Source organism: Ovis aries, chromosome 1, assembly GCF_016772045.2.
Source record: "Ovis aries strain OAR_USU_Benz2616 breed Rambouillet chromosome 1, ARS-UI_Ramb_v3.0, whole genome shotgun sequence".
In the NCBI taxonomy this organism is placed as follows: domain Eukaryota; kingdom Metazoa; phylum Chordata; class Mammalia; order Artiodactyla; family Bovidae; genus Ovis; species Ovis aries.
In genome coordinates, this window is record NC_056054.1 from 232,030,792 (window position 1) to 232,046,760 (window position 15,969).

Sequence of the window (15,969 nt, forward strand, 5' to 3'; positions counted from 1 at the left end):
AATATTCAGTTGACCATCCTCTTCTTGCCACATTGGCACTGGTTTTTTGGGGGGGAATGGGTGGGAGGAATGCTTAAACAGGATTGGTGAGGTTACCTCAGCTCTCCTAAGAAACAGAAACTGAGATGTAAATTTTGGCAAGGTTGGGAAATAGGAATAATAAAACATCTTCATTCTACCTTTGGGGCTTTATTTTAATGCTCCTTAAGTTTCCTCACTTAAGCCTTTTTCACTGCAGCTTAAGAAAAGGGTAATTAATGTTTTTAACTCACTGTGTTTGGGTCAGGTGATTTGAGGCTCAAATGTTTTTAAAGACCTTATGGCAACACCTTCATGGTAGATAGCCTGCAACATCCCCCAACAACACTTTCCCTCCAGTATTCACACCCTCACGTAATCCCCTCCCTCAGGGTGTGGGCTGGACTCAGTGACTAGCTTCTAACAAATAAAATACAATGAGTGATGGAATGCCATCTTCAAGACTGGCTTGCCCAAAGACCCTGGCTTCCTTCTATAATTTCTTGCTTGCTCTCTCTCGCTCTCTTACTTGCTGTCTCTGAGAAAAGTCAGCCTCTATGTCATGAGCTATTCCACAGAGAGGACCGCGTGGCAAGGAATTGAGAGAGAAAGGCCTCCAACCAACAGCCAGCAAGTGGATCTTCCCCCAGCTAAGCCTTGAGATGACTGCTGCCCAGCCCAACCCCTGTCAGCTGGTGACAGGCCTGGAGCCAGAGGACCCAGCTAAGTCACACCTGGATTCTTGAGAAACTGTGAGATAATGTGTGGCTTTAAAGCCACTACATTTTGGAGTAATTCGTTACACAGCAAAAAAAAAAAAAAAGGAAACAACTAATACAACCTATTCACTTGTCTGTGAGCTCCTTGAGACCAGAGTCTGGGTCTGGTTTACCCTTGTATGTCTGGTTACCAGCACACTGCCCGGCGCATAACAGAAGCTCAACAAATGTTTGAGACATGGCAAAAGAAAAAGAGGGAGAAAATGACAGGGAGAGGGAGAGAGGAAGGGGAAAAGGTAGGTATCTGTGAAAGAATGGAAACTCAGGCTGACAGAAAGCTGAGAATTAATAGCCCACTGCCTGAGACAGATTTTACCTCTACTAATTAATTTTATATTCGGTAAATGGCTTAACAATTGCTCCTAGCAGAGTTTTCCCCTTGGGCGTGTGCTGAAATCATGTCAGGAGCTTTAGTCAAACATATGAGCTCAGAATGCCAGACCCGTTTGTCTAGACTGGCCACCACTCCTGGTGAGAGGCCCCATCAGCAACAAGGAGCCCACAGTCAGGCTTGATACCAGTAGCCAATCCCACCCCCAGAGTGGTGAGGAACTGGTAGGGAATCCCTGAGGGGCAGCTTGTCAGAGAACAGGACAGACAGCAGGAAAGGGCCAGCTGGCTTCTGGGGGGCACTGCAGCCTTACTCTTCCCAGGATCAGCCAAAGCCTTCCTCCTTAGGCCGGGGGGAGGGTGGAGGGGGGGTTTCTTTTCATGCTGCTCACCTGCAGCCTGGGCAGCCAGGAACATCAGGGAACAGTGAAGAGATCCAGTGAGCAGGACCCCAGGGCAGAATCCGATTGCAAGGCTTTGGTAAAGAGGAGACTGCCAGCCACTAAAAGGATTATCCTACCATCTAGTGAGGTACCTGCCATTAAAGGATTAGACACATAGAAAGGGCCAAACCAGGGTGAGGAATAGGGGTAGGTAAACTGTGTTGACATGATACTGTGACATATTCATTGACTTGTCGGTCCCCTACGTTTCCTGCAATCTCGCCCACCGCTCCCCTCCATGACATTCCATTTAAGAAGATGGAGTAGTAATTTTCATCGTCTCTGAGTGATTGTGACTCCACAGAACAAGGATGTTCACTCCTAGAGGAGAAGAGACAACTCTGGGTATAAATAACAGCTTTGGAAGAGTCTGATCCTCCCAAACTGTGGACAAGTCTCTGAAGAGGGAAGAAAGAGAACTAGACATTGATGTCAATCCTGGAGAGGAAATCTCAGGAGAGGCAGAGAGATACTCTATATAGATTGGGGGATTCTGAGTCTGTGGGCAGAAGTATGGACAGGGGAGGCAGCAACGTCCCCCAGCTCAAGCCCTGGGTCTCACTGTGGACTCCAGCTGAAACTGGTGGGAAGCCTGGGCAGATGAGCCTGGGCCAGCCTTCTCAGGGCTCCTCTAGTTGTGAGGAGGGGAGCTGCAGAACGTGCCCTGGGCCTTGGTGAGTAGCCCAGGCCAGAGCATCCTCTCTGGTGGGACCTACCAGGATGGAGACTCAAGGCTGAATGGGACACTCTGGCACCAGGAGTGTCCCCTGAAACAGAGGCACAGACTCAGAAGAAGGGCAGGAAAAGACCCTGAATTACCTGAGATTGTTTCACACACCCACCGGGACGAGGGACAAAATACATAAAAATTAATCCCAGGCGTTAGTGGTAAAGTACCGGCCTGCCAATGCAGGAGATGTAAGAGGCTAGGATTCGATCCCTAGGTCGAGAAGATCCCCTGGAGGAGGGCATGGCAACCCACTCCAGTATTCTTGCCTGGAGAACTCCATGGACAGAGGAGCCTGGCGGGCTTCAGTCCACGCGGTCGCAGAGTCGGATACGACTGAGCGACGGAGCACGTGTGCACAGAGCTGTGAAGAATGTTACAGGTTTCCCACAGCTCACCTGGTACGTGAGACTCTTACTCATGTTGGCAGCTTCTACTTGTCAGGAAGGCAGATAAGAGGGTTTATGGAGCAAGGAAAGCTTTTGCCATAACCTATTTACCCCAGGCCCCTCCATCTGCACATAGGCTGGGAGGAATTCTCGGTGTGAGACCAGAAGTTTATACTACCAATTAAACCCTAAAAGAAGATTAAAAAGTAAAAGGAAACTAGGGGTCCAGTGAACAATAGTGCTAAATTAGAGATAAACTGGGGTTTCATTAACATGGGGGACAGGGACACTGGAAGACAGCGGGACAGAGAGCCTGCCTCTTCCCAGGAAGCCCATGCTCTCTGTGATGTAGGACTCTCCTTTGTTATCCCAGAGCTGTCTGCTTAGCCCTGACTCTTCTGTTCAGGAGAATTCTATTTGCACTCTTCCTTCCCTTCCCCAAGGCATACGGCACAAGATCCGCTCAGCATTGCCAACTTGGAGAATAACAAAAGCATTTCTGCGTCTGCTGAGATTCCTCAAAAAATTTCAGAGACTTTTCTTATGAGAACTTCCCGACTAATTCAGGTTTTCATTTCCTTTCCATACTGGATGAATTTTAAAAATATGTTGCTCCCCACCCCACCATCTTTTAGTCTGTTTGTCTGATTCCGTTCACCCACCGTGCCTACTCGGCACCCTGTGCATACCTCTTGAAGAGTCTTTAACACCTGGTGTTCCAACTGCTGTGTCCTTGCTCTCCTGCTCCCCTGGGGGCAGAGGGCAGAGGCTGTACCGGCAATACCTCCCCTAGCACCTAGCCCCATGCCAGAGACCTGGGGGCCGGATACTGGGGATTCTCAACCAGATTTTATTGAATACTAAAGTTGAACTTGTGATACAGGGTCTCTTGTACTACATACACAATGCTTTCCTGGAAATTTGAGGGAATCAAAACATGTATCTTCGTGGACTTCTGTTTTAACTTCTAAAATGCTTTGTTTTTATTTATTGCTCATCTTTAGGGGGCAATGGCTATGAAACAAGGTGGACTTCTAGTTTTCCTCATTCAACCCCTCTGTCAAGTAAAATGCTCTATGAACAAAAATTTTAAGGTATTAAGAACACTCTTACTAATAAAAGACCTACTTATAGCACAGGGGACTACTCAGTACTCTGTAATGGCCATATGGGAAAAGAATCTAAAAAAGAGTGGATATATGGATAGGTACAACTGATTCACTCTATTGTATGCCTGAAACTAACACAACACTGCAAATAAAAGTTGTTTTTTTTTTTAAAAAGAACACTTTTGTCCTGAGAATCATTTTTCCTCATGAAGAAAATCACCTCCTTTAACTAATCTGTTTGATCAATCAGCTTATTTAATTTATTTAAAACAAAAAAAATACACTTGTACTCGTATGTGTTCAGCGCTGAGGTGAAGTTTAATTACCTTGGTACAATTTCTGTCCATATTTGTTGGATCATGGAGAAAACAATGGAATTCCAGAAAAACATCTACTTCTGCTTCATTGACTATGCTAAAGCCTTTGACTGTGTGGATCACAACAAATTATAGAAAATTCTTAAAGAGATAGGGGTACCTTACTACCTTACCCATCTCCTGAGAAATCGGTATGCAGGACAAGAAGCAACAGTTAGAACTGGACATGGAACAATGAACTGGTTCCAAATTGGGAAAGGAGTAGAACAGGCTGTATATTGACACCCTGTTTATTTAACTAATATGCAGAGTGCATCATGCAAAACACTGGGCTGAATGAATCACAAGCTGCAGTCAAGATTGCCAGGAGAAATAACGACCTCAGATATGCAGATGATACCACTTTAATGGCAGAAAGTGAGGAGGAACTAAAGAGTCTCTTGATGAGGGTAAAAGAGGAAAGTGAAAAAAGCTGGCTTGCAACTTTGAAAATATTCATAAAACTAAGATCATGGCATCCAGTCTCATCACTTAATGGCAAATAGATAAGGGAAAAGTGGAAACAGTGGCAGATTTTATTTTCTTGGGCTCCAAAATCATTGCAGGTGGTGACTGCAGCCATGAAATTAAAACAGTTGCTTCTTGGAAGGAAAGCTATAACAAACCTCAACAGCATATTAAAAAGCAGAGACATTACTTTGCCGACAAAGGTCCTATATAGTCAAAGTGATGGTATTTCCAGTAGTTATGTACGGATGTGAGGGTTGGACCGTAAGGAAGGCTAAGCAGGGAAAAACTGGGGCTTTACAACTGGGATGCTGGAGAAGACACTTGAGAGTCCTTTGGACAGCAAGGAGATCAAACCAGTCAATCCTAAAGGAAGTCACCCCTGGATATTCATTGAAAGGACTGATGCTGAAGCTGAAGCTCCAATACTTTAGCTATCTGATGTGAAGAGCCAACTCATTGGAAAAGACCCTGATGCTGGGAAAGATTGAAGGCAAAAAGAAAAGGAGTGTCAGAAGATGAAATGGTTAGATAGCATTACCAGCTCAACTGATACAAATTTGAGCAAACTGTGGGAGATAGTGATGGACAGAGGAGCCTGAAGTCCTGCAGTTCATGAGATTGTAGAGTCAGACACAACTTAGTGCCTGAGCAACACAAGGGTTTCCAAAATAAAATGACAGAAGACAGATAATAAGGTAAAAATAATAAAATTACAAATGTTGTACATGTAAAATAGAATATTTAGCTCTGCATTTTAAAAGTAGTTTGAAAAAGAGATGAAAAAAAAACTCCAAATGCTCCCTGTCTTAACAAAAGAAGAAAATTCAGAAATTGTCCAACAGCAATAGGGCTAAGCATGTGTAAAAAATTACAGGGAAACAAGGAAGTTAGAGAAGACAAGAACTCAGTAGGAAATAAAAACTGAAGAAGAAATACAAAGCAAGAAGTTAGAGAATTTGAGGTAATTGGGTGAAGGTCACCAACAATTGCCTCAATGCTATTGGTTATCTTTTCTTCAGGCAATGGCACCCCACTCCAGTACTCTTGCCTGGAGAATCCCATGGATGGAGGAGCCTGGTGGGCTGCAGTCCATTGGGTCGCAAAGAGTCCGACACGACTGAGCGACTTCACTTTCACTTTTCACTTTCTTGCATTGGAGAAGGAAATGGCAACCCACTGCAGTGTTCTTGCCTGGAGAATCCCAGGGACGGGGGAGCCTGGTGGGCTGCCGTCTATGGGGTCGCACAGAGTCGGACACGACTGAAGCGACTTAGCAGCAGCAGCAGCAGCATCTTTTCTTCATTAGAAGGCACTTGTGAAACAAAGTAACAAACAGGGAACTTTGACCTCTTGTGGTATTTTAATGGGAATATTAGTGGATTGGTGGTCCAATATGGTGCTGGGAATAATGGGTGATAGGAATAATGGTTTCTGTTGTGGTCCCACCACTGGTTGGAACATGGCAGAAAGGTACTGCTTTGAAATTTCTCTACTTTTGCTTTTCCTCCACTGTCCCCAAATAACCTCGATAAGGACAAATAAAACAGTGCTTCTGCAACTGAATACCATTTCTATTAGTCAGTGTGGTAAAATGAAGAGTTTAAGAGTTCGAGAACTGCAAAAGCAACAACTTACTTAACCTCCCTGTGTCTTAGTTTTATCATCTGACATGAGTCAGAGGCCTGACTTGGTCCACAAGAGAGTTTTGGAAGATCCAGTGGGTATGGAAGGACTCTGTAAAAACCAATTATTAAGCTGAGATTTTGAAAATGAAGGGGCTCATTAAGAATAAGTCCCATGAAAGGAAGTTTCCTCCCTTCACACACAAGAGACCCCATCCTCGGTGCATGGCTTTGAGGGAATCATATCAATTCCCATGGGTTCAATAACAATATTGAATTTGTGCTGAGGACTCCCAAAGTTTTTTCTTCAGATCAAAGCATTTCTCTGAGTTCAGACACAAGTGGTAACTGTCTTAAAGTTTCACATATTATGCAGATACCTCAAACTTACATGTCCAAAATGGAAGTCTTAAATTTTTTCCCCAAACCTATTCCTCAACACAGTAAATAACACCACCATCCTCCCATGACTCAGATCAGAAAGCAGAAAGAAGTCTTGTTTCTTAATCTCTCATGCCAACTCACAGCAAGAAATGTTAGTTCTGTCCTCAACATATGTCTCAACTCTAACCTCTGCCCTAAATCTCTGCTGCAACCGCCCTGATCTAATCACTGGTATCTCTTGCCTGAACTGCTACACAGCTCTTTGTTTCCTCTCCCACACCCCTGCAAGCCATTCTCCCAAGCCAAGTTCTTTCCCAGCTTATGGCCTTTGCATATGCTATTCCCACTCTCAGGATGTTCTTCCACCCACTCTTGCCTGTCTCCTCATTTTTAGACTTCAGTCTAAATGTCACAGCTTCAAAGAGCCCATCCTGATCACTCTATCTAAAATAAGTCTCCATCATGTTTTATATCTCAACTCCTGGTTTGTTTTCTTTTATAGCCCTTATTATCCCCTGGATTCCTTTATTCATGTATTTGTTTCTGTTTCTTGTGACTTGAGGACAGGGGCCCTGGGTGTCCTGTTCTTTTTTTTCTCCCCAGTGACTAGAAAAATTTCTGGTCCTTGGTAGATAGATGGCCCATACATATTTCCTAAATAAAAATGAATGAAGAATGGGTCAGAATCCTCCTAATTGATCCCTCCCTCTGTTCCTGGTTTCATTGACTCTGCCCTGTCAGATTTACACTGCACTTATTTTGAGAAATTCCAGTGGAAATTTCACAGAAGCGCCAACTTACTTTAAAGTATACAAAGATGTGAATCTTGAAAAAATTTAAAGGTCACAACTTTAAAGAGCTAAATAAAATAATGTTTAAAAGGAAAATACCACTCAGAAATGATGGACAAGCTCTCTCAATTACCTATTATATGAGTCTATGAAAGAATTAAGGCTGGACGTTTCCAGATTCCTAAGTGCTATTTTGCCTAAATCTCCTCACAGAGGCAATAAACTACTATAATAGATGCATTTCTGTGGATGTGGGCATAATGTGATAACTGACAGATGAGTTTCTTACGATGTGAAATCAAGCAAGCCCAAGTCTATTGATTCTCTAGCTCCTTCTGGTGAATCAGGTTCTCATTGATGACAAATCCATGAAAGACAAAAGTTCTCAGACGGCTTCAGGCCTAGAGAGATGACCTTCACCCCCAATAGCATGTGCCGCTGCCCCAACCCACCTGTCAGGGCTGATTCCTAGAGACTGAAAACTGCACTTTCAGCTGTGTTAGATGTGACCAGTGATCTCCTTTCTCCTGGGATTATCTCAGCCCCGTGTGCCCTGTTTTTCTTAATTCTAGAGTTTCCTTTGTCACATTTCGAATTTTGGATCACACTTTTCACCCGGTACTTGAGGGTAAACTTCTTTTACTTCTTCTCAGTCTTTTTTAACTCATTAAAATTTGTGTTACTACTTTTTTAACCTTACGGATGTGTGCATGCATGCCAAGTCACTTCAGACATGTCCAACTCTTTGCAACTCCGTGGACTGTAGTTTGTCAGGCTCCTCTATCCATGGACTTTCCCAGGCAAGAATACTGGAGTGAGTTGTCATGCCCTCCTCCAGGGGATCTTCTCAACCCACATATTAAACCCGCATCTCTTAAGTCTCCTGCATTGGCAGGTGGGTTCTTTACCATTAGTGCCACCTGAGAAGTCCTACCTTATGGATAAAATATTAATAAAAACATGTTTCCTAGTTCAGGATTGTTTTACATCTTTATGTACTTATGTCACAGAGACTCTTAAATAATAATAATATCATTTAAATTCTACTCTCCTTGCTCTTTTAAAAATATCTCAGTAAGAGGGTTGGGCTTCCCTGATGGCTCAATGACAAAGAATCTGCCTCCAATATGAGACCCCGGTTCAATCCCTGGGTCAGGAGGATCCCCTGGAGAAGGAAATGGCAAGCCACTCCAACATTCTTGCCTGGAGAATCCCCTGGACAGAGGAGCCTGGTGGGCTACAGTCCATGGGGTCACAAAGAGTAGAACACGACTAAGTGGCTAACACACACACACACACACACACACACACACACACAGTAAAAGGGTTGGGTTTATTCTAACACTCTGATCACTCTATTCATAAGTTTTAAAATAGTAGCAAACTGGCAAGAAAAGAATGAGGTGGGCAAGATGTCTGAAAAACATCTGCTGAATTAATGTAAGGGCTAAAATTGAAAAAAAACAACATGTTTTCACAATATTAATCAACTTCATTTTTCCTGCTGCTGCTGCTGCTGCTGCTAAGTCACTTCAGTCGTGTCCGACTCTGTGCGACCCCATAGACGGCAGCCCACCAGGCTCCCCCGTCCCTGAGATTCTCCAGGCAAGAACACTGGAGTGGGTTGCCATTTCCTAGAGTCCTTCATATTCAACTACTTAATTTTTGATGATTATCAAAGCTAGCATTGGACAGTCATTTATTATGAATAAGACAATTTATATGTTAACTTTATTTAAGCATTACACAAACCCTGAGGCTTACTATACTGTTTTTAGAAAAGAAAACTGATACTAGTAAGATTTCTCCTGATTATATAGCATTTTAGAGACAGAATTATGTTTTGAGCTGAAATCACGGTCAACTACAAATTTTGAGCCTTTTGCCACCAGGTAACAAACTCCTTGGGGCTTCCCAGGTGGCTCAGTGGTAAAGAATCCACCTACCAATGCAGGAGACCTAAGAGACATGGGTTCGATCCCTGGGTCAGGAAGATACCCTGGAGTAGAAACGGCAACCTACTCTAGTACTCTTGCCTGAGAAAGCCCCTGCACAGAGGAGCCTGGAGGGCTACAGTCCATGGGGTCACAAAGAGTTGGACACGACTGAGCCAGACTGAACTTGAGCACCACACTCCTTAGGAACTCTTCCTTACTTGCTTCGAGATGATGTTCCTGCTGATCTATTTTTTAATGGACTTTATACTGTGACCATAATGTGTTATGGACTGAATGTACATCAGCACTTCATACAGGACAAGTTACATGATTTCCTCTGAGCTTCTTTCCTACCAGTTCAAAAATAATGAAACGTAGAGCTTAAACTGTGGTTGACTTGCTTTATTTCCCTTCAGGTGTCTGCTATAAGAGCTTTTTGCTAATACCTACTCTAGACCATATAATTAGCTATATGAACATGGAAAATTTATGTATCAGACCATGACAGACACAAATACCTGCTGTTATTTCAGGTAGTGTAAATGCTTAATGCTCATTTAATTCAACCTTGCTCTTGTTCCTTCAGAACAATGAGACGGCTCCAAAAATTAGGCTTAGCAAAATTGGATTTGTTTTAATTCAGTTAGGCTATGGTGGGACACTATTCAGTAGCACAGCATGAGACATCCTCATTGATTGATTTATTTCCCTTTCTCTTTTCTTTTTCCTTCCCCTTTCCCTTTGCTTCTTTCATATAGAGGCTGGAATTGATCGTTATTCTTCTCTCTGTGTCTAGTTCAAATTAGGGTTGGTTGAGACTATTCTAAAAAGGAACTTTCACATCAAGTGAAAAAGAATTCCTGCCTCAAGTTTTCTCCAAGTGTCCCAACCACCACAGTTTCAGTTACCATCTTGTCCCACCATCTGCACTCACCATCCAGCAACTTGATGGCTAAAATCTGTTCCAGCATCAGGGCCAGTTTATCAGCTCTGCTTCTAATAGAGTTTGTTCCAGCAAAATATAATAATTCAAACAATTTTTCACATTAGTATTACCTTGAGACTAGGAATCTCAAGAGGTACATTCTTGAGGAAAATATTTTTATTTTGTAGGCTACAATATAATGTGTTAGCTATGGAGATACAAATCCATAAGTCTTTTTAAATCAAAGTTTCATAATCTCAAATTCCAAGGTTCTTGAACTTCAGTGAACTTGAGTTTTCTTTGTGTTAACACTACACTTGAACAAATAGGTTATTTCTTTATTTTCAATTATATGATAAAGTTAGAAAAATAAGGACCAAAACTTTAAAAAGTAACCAAATTAAAATGCAACTTTATAACTGGTACATTTATTTTTAAAACATCAATCCATTTCTTTTGCCCTCCCCCAAATTATTAATGTAATGATTGGTTTTTCCCCTTCATCACTAGGAAAGGAGAATTACACAGCCTCCTGAATCTTATCCACTGCTTGCTGAACACAGCATGCAATTAAAGTACAAATGGATAAAAACAAATTATGCTACTTATTTGTTTATACTTCTCATTCCAGACAAGATTTTAGACAGCTTGTTATTTGTTATAATGGAGAATGCCTAGGAACAATTTGATTTTAGTTTCTTCAGCCTGTTTAGAATGTGTGCTCTGGGAAGGAGGGCCCATCCTCCTAGTTACCATGCGTATGCTAGCAGGTACCCAAGAGGAAGATTTTCATCAGAGAGGATGGAGAATGTTTGAAGATGGCCAGAAATACTGGGTGGGAGAAACAAAAATTTAGAACAAAAATAAATCATTTTGTTTAATATTAGCTGTGTGAACTTTTAAATTTATTCTTAAATGACCCATGGCACATTCCCACCCTTCACTAACTGACACTGTATGTTTCTGCTTCCTTTCTGGGCAGGTATTAGACATGTTATATTGGGTTCAGATATGGTTGTCCTTTTGACTCAGTGGCATAATCACCTACCCTCCTGGTGGAGAGTGAGGCCCTCTTTAAAAATAGAGGGTTTTATTATCAATCATTAAAGAAAGAGGCCAGGCCTCAAAGCCTGTAGAACTAACCTTGACGGGAGGGATCAGGGACACCCTTCTGTTCTGGATCGCCCCCTCGGGGCCTAGACTGACAGGATAGTGGAGGGCTAGATGGGACAGAGGGCTCTTGGAGCCTCAGATCATAAACTTACAAACAGATCCTATTTACCTGTATGCTATTCTCTTAGTTTATTTCTTCTTTATATTTAATCTCTTAGCTAGTATTTCTCAAAGTATGATCCATAGACCAGATCAGAATCATCCAGAATCATTCGAGAAGCTACCAGAGCAGAATCTTTGGGATCAGAATGTAATGACCTGATGTTTATAGGGCCATCCAATTTGGCATTCACTGTCCTGGTCTTTTGTCGAGCTTCCTGGGTAGCTCAAACAGTAACGAATCTGCCCGTTATGTGGGAGACCTGGATTCGACTCCTAGGTAGGGAAGATCCCCTGGAGGAGGGCATGGCAATCCATTCCAGTATTCTTGCCTAGAGAATTCCATGGACAGAGGAGCCTGGCAGGCTACCGTCCAGGAGGCTGCAAAGTGTCAGACACGACTGAGCAAGTCTTTTAGGCTGGTTTAAATATTCTCATTTTCTCAGCTGTGCCTCTGAGTCAATTGTAGGTATACCTGTGGTTACGTATGTGGCAAGAATGTTACAAGGGAACACCTAGCATCTAAAGACCCACAGGCAAGGGATGGATGGTTGACGGCAGCTGATGATAGTTTCTAGAAGGAGAAAGTGGCTCTTGGCAACAGAGGATAAAACAGAGCAGAGGAGAATTAGGGCTGGGAAGCAGAGCAATTGTTTTCTACAAGGCAAACTTCCCTCCCTTTCCAACCTTAGAGGACTGAACTTGATTTCTTTTTTTTTTTTTTTTTTAAGGAAAATGGTCATTTTCTTTACAATCCTAATATTGCTTGTGGTTCAAATAAATTACCCCTTTGAGAAGCTAACCAGAAAGAGATAAACTCAAGTGGCAATGATACAGATCTCTCTAATAAAAAGAAGCTTTGGGTGGGTGTCTCGGGCCAAGATGAGCTTCAGTGAAAGAACCAATAGGATGAAGTGGCTTTGTTCCAAAGAAAGGGTTTGTTCAGGCCATTCTGGGAAGAGAAGTCTGACTCACTGACTATCAAGATCAGATGGATTCAAAGCACTGCTGCAATGTTACCAAATTATCGAGTAGGAAAGCAATAGGGTAGCATTACTATCTCAGCCAGGGCATTAAGTGCTAAAAAAACAACAACAACAACAAACTTCAAGAAGAAGCTGAACATGTGAAAGCGAATCTTCACACTCCAAGAAGAGGCAGTATACATTTTCCACTTGGAAGTTTCTTGTTTTCCTTGACTTCTTGATATTTCTGAATTTATATATTTAAGTAAATTAGCCATTATGGAGTTACTATAAATAAGTAGCCTTTTTGTGTAGGTTTACGAAATTTTCTAATTCTAAAGATGTTGGCACCTAAACCATGTTGCTTTTGATATGGTCAGAAGCAGCTTTGAAGTTAATCAGCCAAGGGGAGACAAGGAGGGAAGTTCTCAGTAGAGAGAGAACCAGGTAGGGCCTTTCCAACAAGCCCCATGCCCTCCCAACAAGCTGAGAACACTGAGAGGGCCCTGATCTGGGAGGTCAGTTCATTGAACGAAGCTTCTCTGCACCTCTCCACTGACCCCAGGTGTCTGGCACTGACTTCATGAGATCATCAAACACCCACATGGCTTCTTGCCTGCTTACAGCCATCATGTAGGGAATCCCTGGCCAGAAACTGATCTGCTCTAAGACCTACACTCAGAGTGGAACAGCAGCATCAGCATCACATGAGAGCTGAATGCAGAACCTGGGGCCTCACATCAGACCTACCGAATCAGAACCTGCATCTTAACAGGAATCCTTGGGTGAATCCTGGGCATGTTAAAATTTAAGAAACATTGGCCAAAGGCACAGAGAAGATGTTTCAAAACTGTGGCAGTTAGAGAGCTCATATTTGGAGCCCTAAGATCTAAGGTCACAGCCTGGAAGGTAGAGATTGAAGAAGGGGGTGGGCTGAGGGGGGCTGACACAATTCTTTGTAATAATGAGGGGGTCTGTGCAGATTATGTTGCCTATAAGAGAGGTGTTTTTTTTTTTTTTCCTAAATATGCATGTAAACTGTACCAATTCTAATAATTAATGATTTGCCTGGGAGAAGTCTCTGTGTCTGATTCCATCGCTCCCATCTGTGTGATCAAGAGCTCTCCTTGTACACCTCCAGGTGGTTAGAACATCTTAAGGAGAACTGAGCCTGGAAACTGAGACCCCTGGACTTCATTCCTGAAGTTCCCCCGCCCCCAACCCCCAGTATCAGCCAATCCCTGTGTTGCTCCCACCCTGGTTGTTCATCAGAAACCCCAGGGAGCTCTCAAAACCTCCAATGCCCATACCCCACTTCAGGCCACTTAAATGGGAATTGCTAGGAATGAGACTCTGGGCAGAGGTATTTTTAAAAAGCTCTTGTGTGTGCAGGTCAGGCTAACTCCCTTCAGAACTGATAAGTGAACAGTGCATCACAGACACCATGAGGGTAAGGGAGGTGGTATTCAGACACACTCCTTGGACACCTTCAGGGGATGGAGGCCCACAGCATCAGCAGAATACTGCAGAGACAAGAACTGGGAGACAGGGGAGGGCAGGTAGACTGGGGCCCGTCCATAAGGAGAGCCTGTGTGAAGAGATGAACGTCTTCCAGTGCTTCCCTTTCAATTAAGAGGACAGGAGATGCAGCTTAAGTCAACTTTTCAAACCGAACATTTTCATTCCTTTGCTAAGTCGCGTCAGTCGTGTCCGACTCTGTGCGACCCATAGACGGCAGCCCACCAGGCTCCCCCGTCCCTGGGATTCTCCAGGCAAGAACACTGCAGTGGGTTGCCATTTCCTTCTCCAGTGCATGAAAGTGAAAAGTGAAAGTAAAGTCGCTCAGTCGCTCAGACTCTTTGCGACTCCATGGACTACAGCCTACCAGGCTCCTCTGTCCATGGGATTTTTCCAGGCAAGAGTACTGGAGTGGGGTGCCATTGCCTTCTCCTTCGTTACTTTGAGGTCCCCTCAAACCAGCAGTATAGTCTCCCTTTAACATCATCTGTAGGACTGGTGATGTAGAAGGAAAAGGAAATAAAGACATAAAAGGAAGTTTGGCTTCCTCCACAATCACACCTTATTAGAGATTCATGTATTTGCTGGGAAGACGGTATTACTGAAGGGACCTCACCAGGCATGTGGGTGGTGCCCCTGGAGGAGCTGAGCTTGGCCCAAGCTCAACTGGGATCATAGGCTATGTGGGGAGAAGAAGCAGCTGCCAGGGTGTGGCTCCGATATAGCATAAGCCTTTCCCGATATACACTAGGTAATGTTTTTCAAGTTGACAGCTGTGACCCATTAGTTTGCCATAAAATCTATCTTAAAGGTCACACACAGTATTTTTAAGATGGATAAAATGGCATGGAGTGGAATAGAATAGAAAATGTCAAAGCTCAGAGTCCTCACATGTAAGCATAATTATTGTTTTGTGAATCGTTGATTTATGTTCATGTATATGTATGTGTGCATTGGGTTACAGTAGAGACCGTATTTCTTTCCATGGTAATAGTCGAAGAATTTGAATGCCACTGAATCAAATTTCTTTTCAACAAAATAAAAAACAAATTTCATCGGGCACAGTGGGAAGATAAGCCACTCAGTCTGACAAAGCTTAGGGACCGACTGGGCTGTGAGAGGAGTAGAAGGTATGGCAGCTTGCGTGCTGATGCTCAGCGGCAGGCGCCAGGCGTTAATTGCCGCATGAATTCAGAGTGAGACAATTCAGACGCTGAGAGCCGAGTCTACCTCCTCCCCTTAGCTTTTTCTTGGTACTCACCACAAACTTGGTATGAATCTGAAGGGTTTATGGGATTCAAAAGAACTCCACCCATGGTCTAGATCTTTTTTTTTTTTATAAGGTTTCTTCATTGAGAATCAACAATTTTCTACCAGATTTCAACCCTATAAATTATCCATAAATATAGGTATGTTCGGAGAAGGCAATGGCACCCCACTGCAGTACTCTTGCCTGGAAAATCCCATGGTTGGAGGAGCCTGGTGTGCTGCAGTCTATGAGGTCGCTAAGAGTTGGACGCGACTGAGCGACTTCACTTTCACTTTTCACTTTCATGCATTGGAGAAGGAAATGGCAACCCACTGCAGTGTTCTTGCCTGGAGAATCCCAGGGACAGGGGGAGCCTGGTGGGCTGCCGTCTATGGGGCCACAGAGAGTCGGACATGACTGAAGCGACTTAGCAGTAGCAGCATAGGTATGGTGCCCTAAGAAAGACTAACATGTTTATGTTAATATATGTCTATATAGAGAGTGATTTTACATTACAAAGGAAGTTTTCATATTCCTTGTACAGTCTAGGTTATAAGTGCATTTCAAATGATTAAATTTACAATAAAAATATGCTTACATGTAAAACTATCCTACAATCTCCAGATGCATAGTGTATAAAGAGAAGAAGATCTCTTTTCATTGATAATTATTTGATAAGATTTC

The 15,969-nt window shown here is 43.1% G+C and overlaps 1 protein-coding gene across 2 annotated transcripts in view; it reads right to left on the reverse strand.

Annotated features, from left to right (window-relative positions):
• KCNAB1 (potassium voltage-gated channel subfamily A regulatory beta subunit 1) overlaps window positions 1–15,969 on the reverse strand; it is a 451,035-nt gene that overhangs the window by 197,040 nt on the left and 238,026 nt on the right. The window lies entirely within an intron of this gene.